Below are 23008 nucleotides of genomic sequence, written 5' to 3' on the forward strand. Positions count from 1 at the left end.
AACGTCACATTTTTGATAATATATATTGTAAGAGCGCAGTTAGACGGTGCTTTTCCCGGGACTGCCCCGCTCGAGCACCGTGTGTGTGTTAGTGTAGGGACTTTAGCGCTCAGAGAATCTGTGTTTAGAATTGTAATTGTTATAGGGAATAAATCTTCTTTGACTAAAGCTACTGACTTTTGGTGGTTTCTTCTTGGACCTTGGGATCAACGAACACGCTTGGCGAGACCTTTTTGATACTTTAATATGTTAAACTTAACTGTTTAACTGTGTTTAAATTGATCTTATGGAGTCAGATCTTGTGTATATTAGAGTGCTAATATTTCCTGTAAAATCGCCTACAAGACGAAAATGAGATTCTCCTCTATTGCTCCTAGTGCATTTTAGGAGAAACAAATGAGACTAGAGGCGAGACCCACTTGAGACACCAGGGAGAAAGTTTTTATGGCTCCTAAAGCTTCTAAACAAGCCATAATGGAGAAATAAAGATTAAATCTCACTTAAATAGCAAAATATACATTTATTTAATGTATGCGACACAAATACATACATAAATAAAAACATTTTCATCGAAGGCCACCTATTGAAGTGTGAGCAGCTACAGCATATGGTCAAAGCAGTAAAACAGTCCAGGATTTTGCAGGCCTTTTTTGTTATTGTTGTAGGATATAGTATGTGCCTGATTTCACAGGACATTTTTCCAAAAGTTGCAATGAATCTAACTTTTCTTCCCTGTTTTAACCCTAGAGGAAAAAAATATATGTTATTGGCACATGCCAATAATAACAAGTAGAATGGATTTCTACGGATGGGAAATAGTATTTGCAGGGAAGAAGCAAAGAAAATAGCGGATTATTCCTGGAGGAGCTGGTAAAACATTAAATGGTGCAAGGTTGAACTTTAATGTCAGCTGTCTGTTAAGTTAACAAGAGTTCAATCGAGTGGAATTATTAAAGTAATAAAGTTCCATCTCTAACAATGTGTGACACCCAAGTAATAAAAAAGGCTGCCCTTGGGCACCCTTGCTGAAGATCCCACAGATGACGTTAGATTGTGTAAAGGTCCTGTGTCTTGACTTCAAGCTTTTATCCTTCTGGACTTTTTCAGTATTGCCCAAAGGTAACAGTCCATTAGTCCAGGAAAGTTGCTGATTTGTTCACCTTCTGGAAACAGTTCAAGGTTTTTGGGGATGTTCTGTTGTCATCACATTGGGGTTCAATCTTGATTTGTTAAGATGATCGGTGGCTTGTTAATGCTCAAACAGATTGTTCTGCTTTAGTAGTAGAGGAAGAAAAGACCAAAGCAGAAGCATGGACACTGTGAATGAAGTGAAATACTACACCGGGTACGCTGAGCTCAAATATGCATAACATGTAGCCTCTCCTTTGGAAAACTTCATCAAAACAGTGGCTCACCTCCAAGAATTGGCCCCTCTTGGTGCAGGGGTCGTATGTGAACATGGCACAGCATCCGAGCACCACCATAAGGGCGGACAGGTTGGTCCAGTGAGGTGCGGCGTCCACAGTGATCCAAAGAGCCCAGCGCCGGAGCCCATCGCTCTGCTTTAAGGTGAACACCTCAGGAAGCAAGTCCGGGTACAGGAGGGACTCCTCTTCCACCATGATGGCTGGACAAGCCTTCAGATTCTAAAGGAAACAGTTAAGTCCCGATGCAAATTTAAAGACACACAGTGGAATATTCTATGGTCACATGTTGCTACGCTACAAGAGCAGATGCAAAACCCACAGTAATAAGACATACAGTAGACCTTTAAACTTGCATAACAAGATAAAGAAAGACGGTGACAGATTATCGTAAACTGACATAGCGGAATCCTTCCGCAGTCAATCAATGGTTTTGGTGTTCTTTATTATTATTATTGATTGACTGCGGAATTCGAGCTCTAGATAAAGCAAGTCAAATATTATCGGACTCAAAACATCCTCTGCTTCCCTCAGGTTGAAGGTGCCCAGCACTGTCTAAAAACAGCACCAGGCAGTCACTGCTGTTCTTGATGAATGAATTTCGACACAGGGACAATACATTTTCTTCTACTACTAAATAAATGAATACATAGATGAATGAATAAATAAATACATAGATGAATAAATAAATAAATACATACATAGATGAATAAATAAATAAATACATCGATGAATAAATAAATACATAGATGAATAAATAAATAAATACATAGATGAATAAATAAATAAATACATAGATAAATAAATACATACATAGATGAATAAATAAATAAATAAATACATAGATGAATATATAAATAAATACATAGATGAATAAATAAATACATAAATAAATAAATACATAGATGAATATATAAATAAATACATAGATAAATAAATACATACATAGATGAATAAATAAATAAATACATCGATGAATAAATAAATACATAGATGAATAAATAAATAAATACATAGATGAATAAATAAATACATAAATAAATAAATACATAGATGAATATATAAATAAATACATAGATAAATAAATACATACATAGATGAATAAATAAATAAATAAATACATAGATGAATAAATAAATAAACACATACATAGATGAATAAATACATAGATGAATAAATAAATAAATAAACACATAGATGAATAAACACATAAATACATAGATGAATAAATAAATACATACATAGATGAATAAATAAATAAATACATAGATGAATAAATAAATACATAGATGAATAAATAAATAAATACATAGATGAATAAATAAATAAATACATAGATGAATACATACATACATACATACATACATACATAAACAGCACACCAAACTTTCAGGTACTACTCAGAAGTGGTTACTGCAGAAGTGACAGCAGTAACCTGGCACTGCGTCTGAGATGTTGCCCCTTTTGCCATTTCCTACATACCCTGTAAGACAGTAATGTTAAAAATGGAAAATCAGTTAAAGAGCTACTAACCCCTCCTTCCAGAGCCTCAGTATCAGAGCCTCAGATTTGAAAATCTCAACAGAAAGGGGGCGTTGCCTGGAGGACTAAGGGGCACGCGGGAGGGGTGAGGGGTGGGAGGGGCTTGAGGCTTCTGACTTCGACGCTGCACCTGCAGCGCTCCTCGTAAACAAAGTCCGAGCATGGTAGCATGGAGTTCCAGCGAGCTAACTTATTTAGCAACTTGTTCCACTGGGACAGCTCTACAGCTCTCTCTACACAGGGGGGGCATCGTGGCAGCCTTGTACCTGAGGCGCTGGGTCATTTATTCCTCTGTCATTTACAAAGCTAGCGGCTTAGCATTGAGCTCGATCGACGTTAGCATCGCAGCTAAGGGACGTAACTGTCCTGGCTGCTTCAGAATTTACCGATCTATTTTAGATGTAGACTTTTGCTGTGGTCTACGTGAACATGGGAGATGTATCTCAGTGTCCTCAGCAGAGTGTGTGGTATAGAGACGTGGCTATTTGTGTTACAAAGATTTTTATTATTTTTCTTACAGCAAAGTGCACAAAACATATCACATAAATAAATATATGTAGGCCTGTATTATTGAGCAGGAACACTGTCTTTTTGAAATTGATTTTTGGTTTGCCATTGAAGATGTGAGACAGAATCATTCAGGTCATGTTTCTCTAAAGGCTTGACTGTAACATTGTGAACCCAAAGAGCCAGTTAGCCCTAAGTAAATAGCCTGAAGTAATTTCTATTACTAAATTTAGTGAACTAAAAGGTTTAACCAACGTTAACACATACACTAAACTACCACTGAATGATGACACTGTAGAGTAAAGGCTATAATGAAGTATTTATATGTATGCTTTTTTTAGTTGAATATTGAAATATTAATAAAAATTATAGATCTTGTTTTGTACCAGTACTTGATTCTGCACTTCTGGCTCTTACAACAGTGCAATTTCCCTATTGTAGCACAATTTCTTTGGTAAAACTTACTACAAACTTACAGCTCACATTTCACTTGAGGTTGAGCTGCATGTGCCACTCACTTGGCCTACATAGATGTGTGCAATAAACAAATTGAACAGACAAAGTTGACTGGTTATGTTATACAATACCAACTGTAATAAATATACATGCAGTAAGTTTTCAGCTTCTAGAAACATAAAGCGGTGCTGCATATACCTTCCCGTGACATATCTGACAGAACATATACAGGCTTCTTTTTTTTTTTACTGCTCACAATTAAATCTTGCATGAAACATTGATTTTAATCTATTACGTTGTCCAATGGGCACAGAATGGTTCAGGCACAGGTCCTTTGTGTGCTCCTGATATGGGAGAGGATCCTCGACCACACTTTCAAACAGCAGGGCCATTAGTTGGTCAAAGTAGACTGTAAACAAAGCACAAAACATTTGTTCTTGTAAAAGCATTGGTTGTGTTGTTTTTAATGTGACATACCTGAGGTAGCTCTGGTCTTCATGGCTCTCACTGTGTCGTCTCCACGCTTGAATTTTGGATACACTATGACATACAGCAGCAAAACGATTTGCCTTTTTTAATCATAATTCAAGGCACCAACCTGCACCCTAAAATTTCACAAATAAACAATATGCAGTATCTATTTTCTAAACATTTCAAAGTGATAAAATAACTAGTGAATATTTGTTGAACCTTTAGGAATCATTACCTGGCCAGCATTCCTTTGGATAAGAGGCCCAGACTATTGTGAGAGAATCAGACTATGGATGCCTCAATATTTGAAGTGTGGTATTGTGGGCTTATTTTAGCTTAATCTTTCAAAAAACGTGGTGTTGACAAAAGAGTAAGAGTCTCTCGCATGCTGCTGTGCCTACAAAGAATTATAAAGAATTACAAAGAATAATAAATTGATATGTGAAGTGTAAATACATCAATATAAATTAGATATTGGGAGGAGTAGTTGTAATTACACATACTTGATTTTGGCTACACTCTTGCATCATCCCCAACCAAAGGCCTGTGAAGACAGCGAGGGGACAGGGGGTTTTCCGTGGACATTCTGAATGTAGTTGCCCAGATGTCCACTCAGCCACAGCCTTTGATGGTGACCAGTAGAGATGATTCATAGATGGTTCACAATGCTTTTCTTCCACCTCGTCATTTCCTCCGTTCACCTTTTCTGGCCCAGCGCATCATTTTTTCCAATCTCTGGGACACAAAACACAAACCCCTCCTTCTCCATGCGCACGCTGTTTCCAACCACATTGCTCTAATAAGACAAAAAAATAAGAATATGAGTTCTATCATAATGCACAGTTATCCCAAATTACATAGTTACATTTTTATTGTAATGTTTTACCTGGACTAGCTGGATGTCAATGACTTTGTTACTCGTTAGATTCATCATGGTGTAGCTGCCATACTTGGCTGAATGTCCTACATGAATGCAAGTTATACATTAGCTGACTTTTATTAATACTTCAGATAAATGTTTATGAAATGTATTTACCAGGTGAATCTGCCCGCATGTCCCCGCCCAGTGTAACAGAGCCGCTTTCAAGAGCCTCCCTGATGAGGTCATCCTGCTCCAGCTTCCACTGCCAGTTGACCGTAGGGATGAGGAGCTTTGCCTGATGCCTATAGAAGCACTGCTCTGACAGTCCCTGAATATTGAAGGCCCCCAAGAACTATAAAATTAAAACATCTGTTATCATCGGATAATATATGGAAAAATAAAATGTTTTTGTAGTACCTTTGAAATCTGGCTAAAGGATGAGCCGGTGAACAGCACAGCAGCACAGAGCTGTAGGTTTCCAGCTGGGACGTTGTTCACCATGGGCTGACTGGACCACTGACTGGAGAACTCACAGCGAGGACACTGTTGAGTGACCCAGACAGGACATCGCCTAAACAGCTCCAGCAGTTGGTCCTCAAGAACAATATGTTCTTTGTCCTTGTGTGGAGGGACTTCAGCAGGAATGCTATATAAAATAAAGGATATTTCATCCCTCAAAAAACCAGGACGCTGTATATATTTTTTCAATTAAAACTCTAGATTTCCTTTGTACCTTGAACAGTTCACAGTGCTGGCGCTGTCATCTATGTGGAAGCTGGGCTCAGACGATGACACCTCACACCTTCTCCTTTTTAAAGGTGTAGAGGCTGCTCTGGGACTGTCAGGAAGAGGGATTTCCATCAGGTCCCCTGTCCCACAACCGACGCTTGTGTAAGCGGTCCGGGCTTGAGTAGCTGTACAAAACACAAACAAAATAAACACGTTTAAAATGGCAGTAATTACACAACTTGTGTCTAACTACAGTATATAAAAAAACAAAAGTGTAGACTGTTTTATACATAAAATGACAGTACTGTATAAAGGATAAATAGATTTCACCTTTGCGTCGCCTGCTCGGCTTCACATTGGCCTGGACACTTGCATGCCTTGTAATGACTGGATCAGTCTGGACATTTCTCTCTGCTCACTTTTGGCTGAAAACATAACAATAAATAATATTTATAAAGTGCACACACACGTGACATGCAAACACATTGTTTGTATTGATGATTTATAGGAATACAACCTACGATATACTTTAGAATATGCCACCCTATAGCAGATAAAACAAATATTTGTATCAGGTTAATTCTGGCTACAGTCGGCTTCTAAAAACTTCCAAATGGTTTGGCATTTTGAAAAGCTGCGTCCAAATAGGTGTAAACTTTGGTTCACTTCAGAAAACTTGTCAACATGAACATAATTATCAGAATTTATCCTACTTTGTGAACCTGTTCAACAACAATGGCAATAACAACTATACTGATTCTGAAAGCACGTAAGAACAGCTCATATCTGTGACCACAATGACCACACGGTCCACCTGGAGAGGTCAGCCCTCTCCTCACTGACCACACGGTCCACCTGGAGTGGTCAGCCCTCTCCTCACTGACCACACGGTCCACCTGGAGTGGTCAGCCCTCTCCTCACTGACCACATGGTCCACCTGGAGTGGTCAGCCCTCTCCTCACTGACCACACGGTCCACCTGGAGTGGTCAGCCCTCTCCTCACTGACCGCAATCGAGCATCAAACGGGAGCAGAGCGCGCATGGAGCCGGTCAGTTTAGCCTCAGACACACAGTACGTTCTAGCTATACGTTAGCTTTACAGGCTAGCTATACGTTAGCTTTACAGGCTAGCTTGTAGCTACTGTCAAAAGCTGCAGTCATATCAAACTTAGATTAGTTTGGTGCTCAGACTCGTGCACATTTGCGCACAGTGTTGGCGTAACTTTGCAGACGGATGCATTAGCAGGCTGCCCCGGGCAGAGTAGACGCGCTTATAACCGGTGGCTGCTTTTCTTCAGCCACAGTGAGCGAGTGCGGGACACGTCGCCTGGAGCTGACGCTGCAGAGTCTATTTACACGTCATATTTTTTCAACATATCTACACGACTCATGTGATTGGTGTTATCAGAGGCCAAAACGGCGAATTTGTTTGAGACACTACAATAACGATCTATTCTGACGTGCACATCAAAATTCTATATACTGTACATGACTCAATCTGTGAGCAAAGTAGCTACTACTGACAGAAATGACCGGGACAGAGTGAACCAAGTGCCTCTTTTTACAGCAGCTACAATCAATGCAATTATTACCAAATCCAAAATGGGTAAATCATTATTTTTCTCACTCACCTCACATTGTTGGCGGGGCAGCAGAGTCGGTGGGGACGGCCTCGCTCTTCAAACGGAGAAGACTAGCATAGCCCAGTTCAACCTCGGTGAAGTTGGCGAAGGAATCAGCACGTAAAATGGTCTTTGCAAACTCCAGCCCCACTACGCTACACTTCCTCCCCATCCTAACACAGTACAATTAACAACTAACAATTAAATTATACACGATAGACCACTAAAAGCAATACTAACAAACGCCCTAAGCTAAACTGAGCAAACTAATCTAACAATAAAAGCAACTAGTGACTACAACTACAATATTCAACAACAAACACTACTAAAACTATACACTTATTTATAATAAAAAAAGCTATCCTAATAAAATCTACCTAAATGCTATGATAACTAATCGCAAACCTGACAATCGAGGAAAATATTCTCTCGTTATTCCAACTCCAACTCGCTACGGGGGCGTGAGCGAGACTGAGCCTTTTTATACCCCAGAGCGGCAGAGCCCGTGACATCATCTCTCGCCTCCTGACATCATCTCTCTCCCCTCCGCTAATTGGGTGCCGAATTCAAAAAATCAAATGCAGTACAGACAGTTCGCTGCAGATGGCGCCACACAGACGGTTTGGGACACAAAGACAGGATTTCAACAAATTTGCACTAAATTGTTAAAATAGTGACATATACACGTAGACAACACTATAAGATACCCATTTATACAACTTAGCTAGAAAAAAAAGTTGATTTGGGGGTTAGTTGTTCTTTAAGCATCATTATATTGTCATATAAACAGAAAGAAAATGTCTACCTGGTGTGCTGTCCTTGTATAGCTCTCCGCAGGATCGACAGGTGCTGATGGAATACAGATGGTCGTACAAACACCTGTGTAAAAATAAAAGCAAGTATATTTACTGTATGCATCATTGTACTTGTACACAGGCTGCACTTACTATTCAACCACTTGAAGTGAGCTTCTGTGCGAAATGGTTTCAAAGACACAATGTCTCTGAAAACCTTACATACAAACACCAGATTTTGAAATGCCACGTCCCTATCCTGTAACACCACCTCCATCAGGATCTTTTCAAGGACCAAGGCCGGCATCTGCACGATACAAGAGGTCAGTTGTATTTTTAAGACAAGCATTTGGTCAGCAGTGTATTTTAATGAGTGGTATACTAAATATATTTACTTGTTGTTACGACCTGCTTCTCTAGGGTGAAGGGAAGTAACACAAGACCCAAGGTGTTGGTGGGTTTTAGGAAAGTTTACAATTTATTTTGATATGTATAAGGTAAATAATAACAACGAAAGTAGGCTCTAACGGGAGTACAAAATTGGTACAAACGAAAAACAACAGCTACAACAATTTCACTAAGCTAGTGTCTCACAAATTTACATTAGTCGAAACACACACAAGAGACACAATCAATAAGGCGAGCTGCACTGTTGAGTCCCAGCCGCCTCGAACCACAGATAGGAGGATCTTTTATTGGTCCTCCGAGTTGATAGGTGGGACCAGTTGATTGGAGAGGCGTAGAGGCGCTGTACCAATCGATTATCCGGGGAGGGAAACCAATCCGCCAATCAGGGACGAGGACTCCAACATCAGCATCAACATAACAAGGCACAACCACATTAGAACATATAGGGCGGAGAGAAGGCGTGAGCGGGCCCTTGCCAAACGCCGTAACACTTGTTAATTCATAACAACAAAAAGTGGGACAAAAAAATACGAGGGGAAAATGCTGCTTTAGTAGCTTACTGAGTAAATGTTTGTCAACTAGGAAAGTCCCACTGAGGTTAACCTCTTAACTCCCGTCTGAACCGAGAGCATTTTCTCCAGTTCAGCTTTACCCAAATCCTGTAGGCCAGTGTAACGCCTCATTTGAAAGCTAAGATCTACAAAACTCATCGAAATGGATCTTTTTCCTCACGTCATCAGATTTTTTCCCCATCATTTTTTGGGAGGGTTTCAACTTTTTGTCACTTTTTTGTACTTTTGTGTTTGTTTTTTGTCACTTTTTGTCACATGTTCATCATTTTTTCATAATTTTTTGTAAAAAAAATTGTCCTTTTTTTGTCATGTTTTGTTTTTTAAAAAAATCCTTTTTTTTGTCATGTTTTGTTAAAAAAAAAATCCTTTTTTGTAATTTTTTGTGACATTTTGCCACTTTTTCATTTTTTTGTCAATTTTTTGTCATTTTCTTTGTCCTTTTTTGTCAAATTTTTGTTTTGTTTTTTGTCATTTTTTCGTCATTTTTGGTCAATTTTTGTGACATTTTTGCCACTTTTTCATCATTTTTTTGGTCAAAAATACCCCCCATCATCCCATTAACACTTATATTACCACCAGAGGGACCATGAAAAAGATTTACTAAGGTAAACAAGTTACTTTGTACTGATTTAATTGAATTACCGCCCAGCTCTACTCTCACCACTTTAGCTGCTCCAACAGACTCCAAACTTTACAGGCTTGAACTGAACAATTTTTTTCCAGAGGTTTTTTTTTTATATCTAATTCCCAGGCGGATTTATTCAGCTTTGAACCCAAAAGCAATACGATTTTATTTATTTCACATATGATGAGTTTATTCAAAAACCAAGATATTCATAATCTGAATCTCTAAAAAAAATCACATGTCAACAAAATAAAACCATATATTAAAATTGCTGACAATACAGGCATATTTTGGCCCCAAAAACATCTTATTTTAGTAAGACGTTTATACATTTACGTCAGTAATGTTCAGCTAGAGCAGGGTTGCCAGGTCCGCAGTTTTTTGCCTTGCTGTAATTAATGTCAAATTGTCTACTTCTATCTTATTTTTGATCAAAATCACTGTTTCGAAGGCAAATCCAAGGCTCTGTGAGCTGCTTTTTCAATAAGGGAGGGAGGTCGGGGCGGTTTCTCATCATCGTAAGAGCACATGGGCTCTGTTAACTAGTAAACAATATTGAAAATTCCAGCCACGCGATATTTTTGGGTCGGTTTGGCTGCCCAGACCTGGCAACCCTGAGCTAGAGTTTCAATTAGGGATGGGCGATACCACATTTTTTGGAATCGATACGATACCGATACTTTTGGGGTAATTTTTGTCGATACCGATACTGGTCATTTCATATGGGTGAATGTATTTCAATCAATATACATCTCTAAAACTAGTTATTTTATACAATTAACTGGTCAGTTAAAATTATGTGACTTTAACTGGTTAATTAAACAATACTAATGTGAAATTGAATATATCAACAAAATTTAAAATTAATACTTAAATGACAAACAGAACCTAAAACAGAATGATATACCTGGCTCAGTTCAATCCTTTGCTGTTGTGACTGTTTTGGCTCAGAACAAAGAAATAAATCATCCTTTTGTGTTGATAATTGCTGCCCCGCCTTCTTTTTACATATACAAATTAGTATCGATGCCTTTTGCCCAATATCGATACTTTAAAAATAGCCGTTTGGTATCGATATATATCAATACTTTGGTATCGATCCGCCCATCCCTAGTTTCAATTTGATGATGTCTTTTTCTCCCCCCTTATTCACCTGCAGATCTATACATTTAGAGACAGCTATGTTGACATTTTTGTAAGTTTGCAATTCAATTAAACTTCATTAGATTGGAAGTGCAACGAACCAGTACTGGGCCAGAAAAGAACTCTAGCTATTTATGCCTTTACGGAGCGTGTGGCCCACAAGAGCGCCGGCAGCTGTGAATCGATAAGACGCACCCTATGGCCCAGCAAAGGGCCGTGGAAAAAGCCAGAAGAAACGTAAGGTTGTAGGCCGGTTCTGGCCCAAGAGAAATTTGCTAGCTGGGGAGTCTCGTCTTAAAAAAGATTCAAATGCAGCGGTGACAGATCGAAGTAGATCTACAGTGTTGGACTTTTAGTTACATTATCTCTTAGCCTTCTAGTCGTGTATTACCCGTCTCCAACAATTCATCCGGTTCTTTTGGATCATACCGTTGATAAATTAAGACATTAAACAGATAAAAGAATCATCAATTATTATTATTATTATTATTGAGAATTGGTATCACGTAAATACAAACAATAGTTACGCTTCACGAGCAGTAGGTCGTTCCACGTTGGGACAACGCAGCGCTGCGGCCCCATGTGAGAGATCTCCGCCGCTGCTTTGTCTCTTACACTTTTTATAGACTCCCTGACACCTCCCATGTGAGGGGGCATCTGTGTCTGTGTGTCTGCAGAGTTCATCTCGAATCGCCCAAGGTCGGTTTGAGCTGTTCTCCACATTGTGACAATGTATGTGCAGCGAGCGTGTTTAGGCGTGTGAGCGCTAACTTTCTCCTTTCTCATCGCTTTCTTTAACTTCTTAGTTACCATCTTTGTACTCTCTGTACTTTCTCTGTCATCATATTTACTTGTTGTGGCAATGGCAATGGCAACTTTATTTATAATGCACTTTAAAACAACTGAGTTGACCAAAGTGCTACAAAGGTCAAACATAACATAAAATACAATACAAAAGGTGCATCGAATACAAGTGAATAAAATCTGGTAAAATGTCAAAAACTCAAGCTGTGTTAAAAGCCAAAGTGAACAAGTGCGTTTTAAGAACAGCTTTAAAAACAGGCACAGAAGAAGCCTGTCTTATGTGCAAGGGCAACTCGTTCCATAATTTTGGTGCAGCCACAGCAAAAGCCCGATCCCCTCTGAGCTTTCGTTCGGTCTTTGGGACGCTGAGGAGGAGCTGATCAGCCGACCTGAGAGACCGCGAAGGCTTGTACGGGTGTAAGAGCTCAGAGAGGTACAGTGGGGCGACACCGTTAAGACATTTAAAAGCAAACAGAAGCAGTTTAAAATGGATCCTAAAGTGCACCGGCAGCCAGTGAGTGAGGATAAAATGGGGGTGATGTGGTCAAATTTTCGTGTGCCAGTTAAAAGACGCGCCGCTGCATTTTGCACGAGCTACAGTCGAGAGACACAGGACTGACTTACCCCAAAATAAAGCGAGTTACAGTAATCCAGCCGAGTTACCGTCTCAAAGTGCTGTCGTGCCAAAAGGTGCTTGACTTCAGCGAGCTGCCTCAAATGAAAGAAACTCGACCTCACAACTGAGCGGATCTGACTCTCCAGTTTGAAACATGGATGTTGTCTTCCTTGCATTCCAGTTAGTGCTATGGCAGATATAATTTCCTAACAACAGTGGCAAACAAAATGTACAACAAGAAAACAAATAAAATGTTTAACTCTGAAATATGGACTTTTTTGTTTTGCATTTGTGGCATTAGTGGTGGTCTTAGTGTCCCTGATAAGCATCTTGATCAGTGAGCTGAAGGTCACATACAAAATCCCCGTCAACCCCAGCATTCTCCGGGTGCTCGGGTTCCTCCACGGTGCACACACGCCTCCGCTCTGTGGCTCAGTCGACTTTCAAAGATTGTAAACAACCGCACACACATAAGGAGCCTTGAGTTGCCTTGTGCACCAAATGTGCTGTATAAATAAACATGCCTTGCCTTACCTTGCCAAGTCCAATTGGAAATTGATTGATTGATTTTCGCAGAGAGCCAACCATGAGGCTTTAGAGCTCTTGTCCACCAGAACCTAACCCTACCAGAACTCCACAAAACCCCCAGCCGGACTCTCCTGAAGCCTCTCTTCCACAGTGTACCACTCCTGAAGACACGCCTCCAGAATTCCCACCGGACATGGACGATTCTTTATGATTGATGAACCTGTGACGTTGACTGTAACTGAAGTATTTTTGCTTTTAAGACTGAAATTATGATCAAAACAACCCAATAATATTAATTTTAAAAGACTCCAGTCTTTCCGTGTAGTTTCAGATGGAAAATATTGAAAAAAAAGTTTCCTGTGGGCTGCTGTGAGGCTGTGAGTCCCGACCCACCAGTTGAGAACCACCGGGCCGCACGGTAGCGCAGCGGTTAGCGCTCTTGCTTCACAGCTAGAAGGTCCCGGTGTAACAGGCCAGAGTATACCCCCATCCAGACTACACCCGGGGTTAAAGGGGCCTAGGCCATTTCATACCCCGGGTATAAAATGGCCTAGGCCAAAATATACCCCGGGGTATATTATGGCCTAGGCCATTTTATACCCCCCCAGGCCAGATTATACCCCCAATTATAACAGTAGTTTAGGGTGATAGAGTGGGTTGTCCTTTAACCAGAAGGTTGGTAGTTCAAATCCATGCTCCTGCAGGTACAGGCTGTTGTTGTGTCCTTGGGCAAGACACTTCGCCTACCTATGCATGAGTGAGTGAATGAGTGAAGGTAGTTAATGAGTGAGTGAGTGAGTGAGTGAGTGAGTGAGTGAGTGAGTGAGTGAATGAGTGAGTGAGTGAATGAGTGAAGGTAGTTAATGAGTGAGTGAGTGAATGAGTGAGTGAGTGAATGAGTGAGTGAGTGAATGAGTGAAGGTAGTTAATGAGTGAGTGAGTGAATGAGTGAAGGTAGTGAGTGAATGAGTGAGTGAGTGAATGAGTGAAGGTAGTGAGTGAATGAGTGAGTGAGTGAGTGAGTGAGTGAGTGAGTGAGTGAGTGAGTGAGTGAGTGAAGTGAGTGAGTGAGTGAGTGAAGGTAGTGAGTGAGTGAGTGAAGGTAGTGAGTGAGTGAATGAGTGAAGGTAGTGAGTGAATGAAGTGAGTGAGTGAGTGAGTGAATGTAGTGAGTGAGTGAGTGAGTGAATGTAGTGAGTGAGTGAAGGTAGTGAGTGAATGAGTGAAGGTAGTGAGTGAGTGAGTGAATGTAGTGAGTGAGTGAATGTAGTGAGTGAGTGAAGGTAGTGAGTGAGTGAGTGAAGGTAGTGAGTGAGTGAATGAGTGAGTGAGTGAGTGAATGAAGTGAGTGAGTGAGTGAGTGAATGAGTGAGTGAGTGAAGGTAGTGAGTGAGTGAATGAGTGAGTGAGTGAGTGAATGAAGTGAGTGAGTGAGTGAGTGAATGAGTGAGTGAGTGAGTGAATGAGTGAGTGAGTGAGTGAATGAAGTGAGTGAGTGAGTGAGTGAATGTAGTGAGTGAGTGAAGGTAGTGAGTGAGTGAGTGAAGGTAGTGAGTGAGTGAGTGAAGGTAGTGAGTGAGTGAGTGAGTGAAGGTAGTGAGTGAGTGAATGAGTGAATGTAGTGAGTGAGTGAAGGTAGTGAGTGAGTGAAGGTAGTGAGTGAGTGAAGGTAGTGAGTGAGTGAATGTAGTGAGTGAGTGAAGGTAGTGAGTGAATGTAGTGAGTGAGTGAAGGTAGTGAGTGAGTGAATGAATGTAGTGAGTGAGTGAAGGTAGTGAGTGAATGTAGTGAGTGAGTGAAGGTAGTGAGTGAGTGAAGGTAGTGAGTGAGTGAATGAGTGAATGTAGTGAGTGAGTGAATGTAGTGAGTGAGTGAGTGAAGGTAGTGAGTGAGTGAATGAGTGAATGTAGTGAGTGAGTGAAGGTAGTGAGTGAGTGAGTGAGTGAAGGTAGTGAGTGAGTGAATGAGTGAGTGAATGAGTGAGTGAATGAAGTGAGTGAGTGAGTGAATGTAGTGAGTGAGTGAAGGTAGTGAGTGAGTGAGTGAAGGTAGTGAGTGAGTGAATGAGTGAGTGAATGAAGTGAGTGAGTGAGTGAATGAGTGAGTGAATGTAGTGAGTGAGTGAATGAATGAAGGTAGTGAGTGAGTGAGTGAGTGAGTGAGTGAGTGAGTGAGTGAGTGAGTGAGTGAATGTAGTGAGTGAGTGAGTGCATAGGTAGGCGAAGTGTCTTGCCCAAGGACACAACAACAGCCTGTACCTGCAGGAGCATGGATTTGAACTACCAACCTTCTGGTTAAAGGACAACCCACTCTATCACCCTAAGATACTGTTATAATTGGGGATATAATCTGGCCTGTACCCGTATCCTATACCCGGGGTATGAAATGGCCTAGGCCCCTTTAACCCGGGTGTAGTCTGGATGGGGGTATACTCTGGCCTGTTACACCGGGTTCGATTCCCAGTCTGTCGGGGCCTTTCTGTGAGTCCGGCTCCTCAGGTTTCCCCTACATTAAAAATAGTGTCTTGCCCAAGGACACGACGACAAGGACACGACAGTGTGCACCTTCAGGAGGCAGGACTCGAACCACCGACCTTCCGATCATGAGACGACCCGCTCTACCAACACACCAAAAAACTCCTGACGCCTCGGCCCGGCTCTTAAGGCCTCACCCCGGCTCCAGACGCCTCGCCCCGGCTCCCCCTGGTGGCAATATTAATAAATAGAAAACATCACAGGAATGGGGGCGGCACGGTAGCGCAGCGGTTAGCGCTTCCGCTTCACAGCAAGAAGGTCCCGGGTTCGATTCCCACCAGGACGGGGCCTTTCTGTGTGGAGTTTGTATGTTCTCCCCGTGTCTGTGTAGGTTTCCTCTGGGTTCTCCGGTTTCCCCTACCACTAAAAACATGTACAATAGGTGAATCCTCCAGCCAGCTGAGTCTGACCACCAGCCTGGCTCCACATCATGGAGACGGGTCCCCGGGCGCGGCTCTGCCGTCGACCACTGATCCTCACGGGACGGGTTAAATGCAGAGGACACATTTCCCTACGGGGACAATGAAGTACATACACTGCGTTCCAAATTATTATGCAAATTGGATTTTTCTGTCAAAAAGGTAAAACAATAAAAATAAATGATGAAACTCATGGATGGTTTTGTGTCTCTTTGAATCACTGACATTAATCTCAGAGACCTGGGATGATCAGTTTCAGGTTAAGCCCAGTTAAGGGAAAAACTATAGGACGTCCCACATTATTAAGCAGATCATCATTTTCAAGCAATAAGGGAAAGAAAAATGATCTTTCTGCTGATGAAAAGCGTGAAATAGTTGAATGTCTTGTTCTCGGTATGAAAACCTCCGATATTTCATGAAAGATTAAGCGTAATCATCGAACTGATCAGAGATCTGTGGATGATTCAGACACACTCGGGTTTGTGCAGATAAAGGCACAATGAGGACGGTTTCTGCCAGACAAACACATCAGATTAGGAGAACAGATGCTACAAAGCAGCAGACATGTATTTGAAGCTGCTGGTGCCTCTGGAGTCTCCCGAACATCAGACGTGTTTGTTTGTCCAACAACGTATTTTTGTACGTTTGTTGTCACTTTTTTGTCCATTTTTTCTCAATTTTTCATCTAATTTTTCTCAATTTTTTGTCAATTTTTTGTCAATTTTTTGTCAATTTTTTGTCAATTTTTTGTCAATTTTTTGTCAATTTTTTGTCACATTTTTGTCGTTTTTTCATCTATTTTTTGTCAAATTTTTCTGACTTTTTTGTAAATTTATGTCACTTTTTTGTCACTTTTTCGTCCATTTTTTCCTCAATTTTTCATCATATTTTTCTCACTTTTTTGTCAAATTTGTGTCATTTTTTGTTATTTTTTTTGTCACTTTTTCGTCCATTTTTTCTCAATTTTTTTGTCAATTTTTTGTCCATTTTTGTAATTTTTTTGTACGTTTGTTGTTACTTTTTTGTCCATTTTTTCTCAATTTTTCATCAAATTTTTCTCAATTTTTGGTCAATTTTTTGTCCATTTTTAGCATTTTTTTTTACATTTTTTGTCACTTTTTGTGTCACTTTTTTAGAAAAATTTTTATCACATTTTTGTCTCATTTTTGTCATTTTTTCGTCAATTTTTTGTCAATTTCCTGTGACTTTATTGTGACATTTTTGCCACTTTTTCATAAATTTTTCGTCACTTTTTTGTCAATGTTTTCTCACTTTTTTGTCACATTTCCATCATTGTTTTCGTCTCAGTTTTGTTGCTATTTTCTCACCTTTTTTCCAGACGCTTTTGGATTGGGGTAAAGCCAAACTGGAGAAAATGTGCTCGGTTCAGGCGGGAGTTAAGGGGTTAAAGGCTCTTGAATCACTTTGCTTCTCTCCTTTGAATCTTTATTGGGTAGAAAACTATATCAATAATTCTGCATTTGTTAAAGCAAAACTAAGTAACTCGTGCCCCTAGAGGCCACAAGCGCCACTGCAGGTGTTTTTTTTACTCATTAATTGTCTGAGAGAGTAAATACTACACTGACAGAAAAGACAAAGAGACAGAGGGATATTGTTCATTCAATTATTTGTATTGACCTATATTTAACCAGGATAGTCCACTGAGATAAAGAATCTTTTTCAGGGGAGTCCTGGCCCCAGAGAGGAACCCATTGTGAACCGAGAGCATTTTCTCCAGTTCAGCTTTACCCAAATCCTGTAGGCCAGTGTAACGCCTCATTTGAAAGCTAAGACCTACAAAACTAAATTGATCTTTTTCCTCACATCATCAGACTTTTTTTCATCACTTTTTTGTTGGGCAGGCGTCTCATTTTTGTCAAATATGCGTGACTTTTTTGTCACTTTTTCGTCAAATTTTTCTCACTTTTTTGTACATTTTTTGTCACTTTTTTGGCGTTTTTTCGTCTATTTTTTGTCCATTTTTTGTCAATTTTTTGTCAATTTTTTCTGACTTTTTTGCCAATTCTTTGTCAATTTTTGTCTTTTTTTGTAAATTTATGTCACTTTTTTGTCACTTTTTCGTCAATTTTTTCTCAATTTTTCATCATATTTTTTTCACTTTTTTGTCAAATTTTTGTCAATTTTTGTTATTTTTTTGTACATTTTTTGTCACTTTTTTTGTCACTTTTTCGTAAATTTTTTCTTAATTTTTCGTAACATTTTTCTCACTTTTTTGCCAATTTTTTGTCAATTTTTCTCACTTTGTTAAATTTTTGTCAATTTTTGTTTTTTTTTTGTCACTTTTTCGTCCATTTTTTCTCAATTTTTCGTCATATTTTTCTCACTTTTTTGTCCATTTTTGTCATTTTTTGTCAATTTTTTGTCACTTTTTTGTCGTTTTTTCGTCTATTTTTTGTCAATTTTTTGTCAATTTTTTTCATTTTTTGTAAATTTATGTCACTTTTTTGTCACTTTTTCGTCCATTTTTTCTCAATTTTTCCTCATATTTTTCTCACTTTTTTGTCAAATTTGTGTCAATTTTTGTTAATTTTTCGTAACATTTTTCTGACTTTTTTTGTCAATTTTTGTCATTTTTTTGTACATTTCTTGTAATTTTTTTGTCCAATTTTTCTGACTTTTTTGTCCAATTTTTGTCATTTTTTCGTCCATTATTTCTCAATTTTTCTTCAATTTTTTCTCCCTTTTTTTTGTCAAATTTTTGTCCATTTTTGTCACTTTTTGTCCATTTTTTGTCACTTTTTTGTCACTTTTTGTCCATTTTTTGTCACTTTTTTCACATTTTCATCCTTGTTTTCGTCTCATTCGTTCGTTTTGTTGCTATTTTCACACCTTTTTTCCTCACGCTTTTGGATTGGGGTAAAGCTGGAGAAAATGTGCTCGGTTCAGGTGGGAGTTAAGGGGTTAAAGTAGTTTTTGAATAAGTCTTTTCCAAAATATTTTCCCCCTTAACTGTTTTCAAACACGACCATATATGGGCGATTCTAGAGACGTTGGTTTCCTGTATAAATTCTATGGGCCTTTAGAATGTGGTGACGTCACATGAGTAACCTAGCAACAGAGCCTGTGGAATGATCAGCCCTCGTTCATTATCAGCTGTTCGCCATTAGGAGCAGTAGCATTTCAGATCTGTAACGGTTTTACTCAGCAAACTCAGCTTTTTACCTCGAAGAACATGGAGCGTGAGAACATTTCAACGTCCAAAAAGCCCCAGAACGTGGAGGGAGGCGCGGAAATACGCCCGTGTGGGCGGCTTTCCGAAGGCCAGCCCGATGACGCACAGACGAAACAGCTACCACGGATTTTTACACAGAAAAGTCTGGCGGGGGAACTGATTTCAACCACCAACCCAGAACGCAGGGGAAAACGCCTCGGCAGACGGCGTTCCCACCTGCCTGACAAGAGTGATGACGGAGCAGACGCAGATCGCACGTCAGAGCCTCAACGCAAACCCTCAGAGAAACCCTCAGAGAAACCCTCAGAGAAACCCTCAGAGAAACCCTCAGAGAAACCCTCAGAGCCTTGTGTTCGTTGTCCTGCAGTAATCCAGGAGTCCGAGGACAACGATGCCCGTCTTCAGAGCGAGATAGACCGTATGAATCTGGCGCTCAGAGAAAGAACCGCGGAACTGGAGAACTGCATGCAGGCATTCAGAAAGGCCACGACAGAATCAATGTCAAAAGAGAAGCAAGGATTAAAGGAGCAGATCCTACAGATGTGTGAGGAGATCGAACAGCTGAGGCTCCAAAATGACACCTTGAAAGCCACCGCGGCTCGGGCAGGAGCAACATCTCAACAGGAGGACGCTTTGAGTGAGCGTGAGAACGTTTCAACGTCCAAAAAGCCCCAGAACGTGGAGGGAGGCGCGGAAACACGCCTGTGCGGGCGGCTTTCCGAAGGCCAGCCCGATGACGCACAGACGAAACAGCTGATTTTTACACAGAAAAGTCTGGCGGGGGAACTGATTTCAACCACCAACCCAGAACGCAGGGGAAAACGCCTCGGCAGACGGCGTTCCAAAAAACCCTCAGAGAAACCCTCGGAGAAACCCTCAGAGAAAGCCTTAGAGAAACCCTCAGAGAAACCCTCAGAGAAACCCTCAGAGAAACCCTCAGAGAAAGCCTCAGGGGAACCCTCAGAGAAACCCTCAGAGAAACCCTCAGAGAAACCCTCAGAGCCTTGTGTTCGTTGTCCTGCAGTAATCCAGGAGTCCAAGGACAACGAGGCCCGTCTTCAGAGCGAGATAGACCGTATGAATCTGGCGCTCAGAGAAAGACCCGACGTAATCGCGGAACTGGTGAACTGCGTACAGACACTCAGAAAGGATCTCGCTCTGTCAAAAGCCACGACAGAATCAATGTCAAAAGAGAAGCAAGGATTAAAGGACCAGATCCTACAGATGTGTGAGGAGATCGAACAGCTGAGGCTCCAAAATGAAACCTTGAAGGCCACCGCGGCTCGGGCAGAAGCAACATCTCAACAGGAGAAGGCCCATGAGACGAGGCCTGTGACGCTTTCGAAGGAGCAAAGGGAAGATGAAGGAAGCAGAACCACAAGTCCTGAGTCTGGACAAAACGACACGTGTGGACAAGACGAGGACAGACTGGAAGTTGTCCTGATAGAGGATGACCGAGCTCTTGGTTTTCCACAGACGGAGGAGCCTGAAGACAAGAACAAAACTCAAAGTGATCGCGTGGTGCAGAAGGACATGTCACAGACGTCTCAAGAAGGAAGAAAAGAGAAGAGACGTTCCACAGCAGAACGACCCACCGTTTACCGTGAGTACGAGGCAAACATCTCAAAAGCTAAGGTTCCTGAGTCAAAGAACCGAACTCCAAAACGTCCCGCGGTCACTCGACCATCAGACCGCCGTGTGTCTGGGCCATCAGACCTGAAAACTGAGAAGAAGGAACCAACACCAGAGAAAGAACTGAAGCTTTCGCCTGAGGATGAAAACCGTGTGTCTGGGAGATCAGACCTGAAAACTGAAAAGAAGGAACCAACACCAGAGAAAGAACTGAAGCTTTCGCCTGAGGACGAAAGCCTTGTGTCTGGGAGATTAGACCTGAAAACGGAAAAGAAGAAACCAAAGCCAGAGAAAGAAGTGACGCTTTCGCCTGAGGACGAAAGCCGTGTGTTTGGGAGATTAGACCTGAAAACTGAAAAGAAGGAACCAACACCAGAGAAAGAACTGAAGCTTTCGCCTGAGGATGAAAACCGTGTGCCTGGGAGATTAGACCTGAAAACTGAAAAGAAGAAACCAAAGCCAGAGAAAGAACTGACGCTTTCGCCTGAGGACGAAAGCCGTGTGCCTGGGCGAAGGGAACGGTTGTTTAAGAAGATGAGACTTAGAAACACGAAACTGAAAGAAAACAACACGACTATAGCAGGACAAACAGAGGCTGAAGAAAAACCTGAAGATGTTTCCCAGAACCAACAGGAACTTTCTTTGGACTCAGAAGCTCCAAAGAAGAAGAAGAAGCCCTTCTACAAACGCATAAGAAAACCCACTGTTGTCCTGGTGTCCATGGGGATTGTAGCGCTATTGTTCCTGTAGTAGAAGCGAAACCCACACCAGCCCTCGAGGACACCAGGAGCTTTGGAGAGGATTAAAGATCTTCTCGAAAGCTGATAGAACATGAAGGGTTGTGGAGAACTGAGGTTTAAGAACTGGACCTCAAACCAGGGAAGTCTCACTGAGATGAAGACAGTGGCGCAGTTGGTAGAGCGGGTCGTCTCATGATCGGAAGGTCGGTGGTTCGAGTCCTGCCTCCTGAAGGTGCACACTGTCGTCGTGTCCTTGGGCAAGACACTGTCATTACTGGTAGGGGAAACCTGAGGAGCCGGACTCACAGAAAGGCCCCGACAGACTGGGAATCGAACCCGGGACCTTCATGCTGTCCAGATTTATACCAACTCAAATTGAAAAGCCCGGGAGCCTCGTACTAACTCGGGCTTTGTTCTTTTATATTTGACGTTTTCTGCATCCGGATGTTTCGATACGAAGTCGTCATCGTTGGAAGTGGTTCTGACGAAGACGACGGTCGGAATATTCGGATGAAGAGTTCACCCCTTACATTTGTATCTGCTAAGAATAATTTAGGAAAGTACTGGACACAACATAGGATTGAGTTGGTATAAATCTGGACAGCATGAAGGTCCCGGTGTAACAGGCCAGAGTATACCCCCATCCAGACTACACCCGGGGTTAAAGGGGCCTAGGCCATTTCATACCCCGGGTATAAAATGGCCTAGGCCAAAATATACCCCGGGGTATATTATGGCCTAGGCCATTTTATACCCCCCCAGGCCAGATTATACCCCCAATTATAACAGTAGTTTAGGGTGATAGAGTGGGTTGTCCTTTAACCAGAAGGTTGGTAGTTCAAATCCATGCTCCTGCAGGTACAGGCTGTTGTTGTGTCCTTGGGCAAGACACTTCGCCTACCTATGCATGAGTGAGTGAGTGAGTGAGTGAGTGAGTGAGTGAGTGAGTGAGTGAGTGAGTGAATGTAGTGAGTGAGTGAGTGCATAGGTAGGCGAAGTGTCTTGCCCAAGGACACAACAACAGCCTGTACCTGCAGGAGCATGGATTTGAACTACCAACCTTCTGGTTAAAGGACAACCCACTCTATCACCCTAAGATACTGTTATAATTGGGGGTATAATCTGGCCTGGGGGGGTATAAAATGGCCTAGGCCAAAATATACCCCGGGGTATATTTTGGCCTAGGCCATTTTATACCCGGGGTATGAAATGGCCTAGGCCCCTTTAACCCCGGGTGTAGTCTGGATGGGGGTATACTCTGGCCTGTTACACCGGGTTCGATTCCCACCTGGACGGGCCTTTCTGTGTGGAGTTTGCATATTCTAAGCATTAAAGATAATAACCTAATAATAACCCTAAGCATTGCATTTGTTTGTCCACACGAGGG

General features: G+C 41.3%; 1 protein-coding gene across 1 annotated transcript in view; it reads right to left on the minus strand.

Annotated features, from left to right (window-relative positions):
• clip2 (CAP-GLY domain containing linker protein 2) overlaps positions 1 to 23008 on the minus strand; it is a 317314-nt gene that overhangs the window by 217390 nt on the left and 76916 nt on the right. The gene's annotated exons all lie outside the window — the stretch shown is intronic.

Source organism: Gobius niger (genome assembly GCF_951799975.1).
Source record: "Gobius niger genome assembly, chromosome: 11".
Classification (NCBI taxonomy): Eukaryota; Metazoa; Chordata; class Actinopteri; order Gobiiformes; family Gobiidae; genus Gobius; species Gobius niger.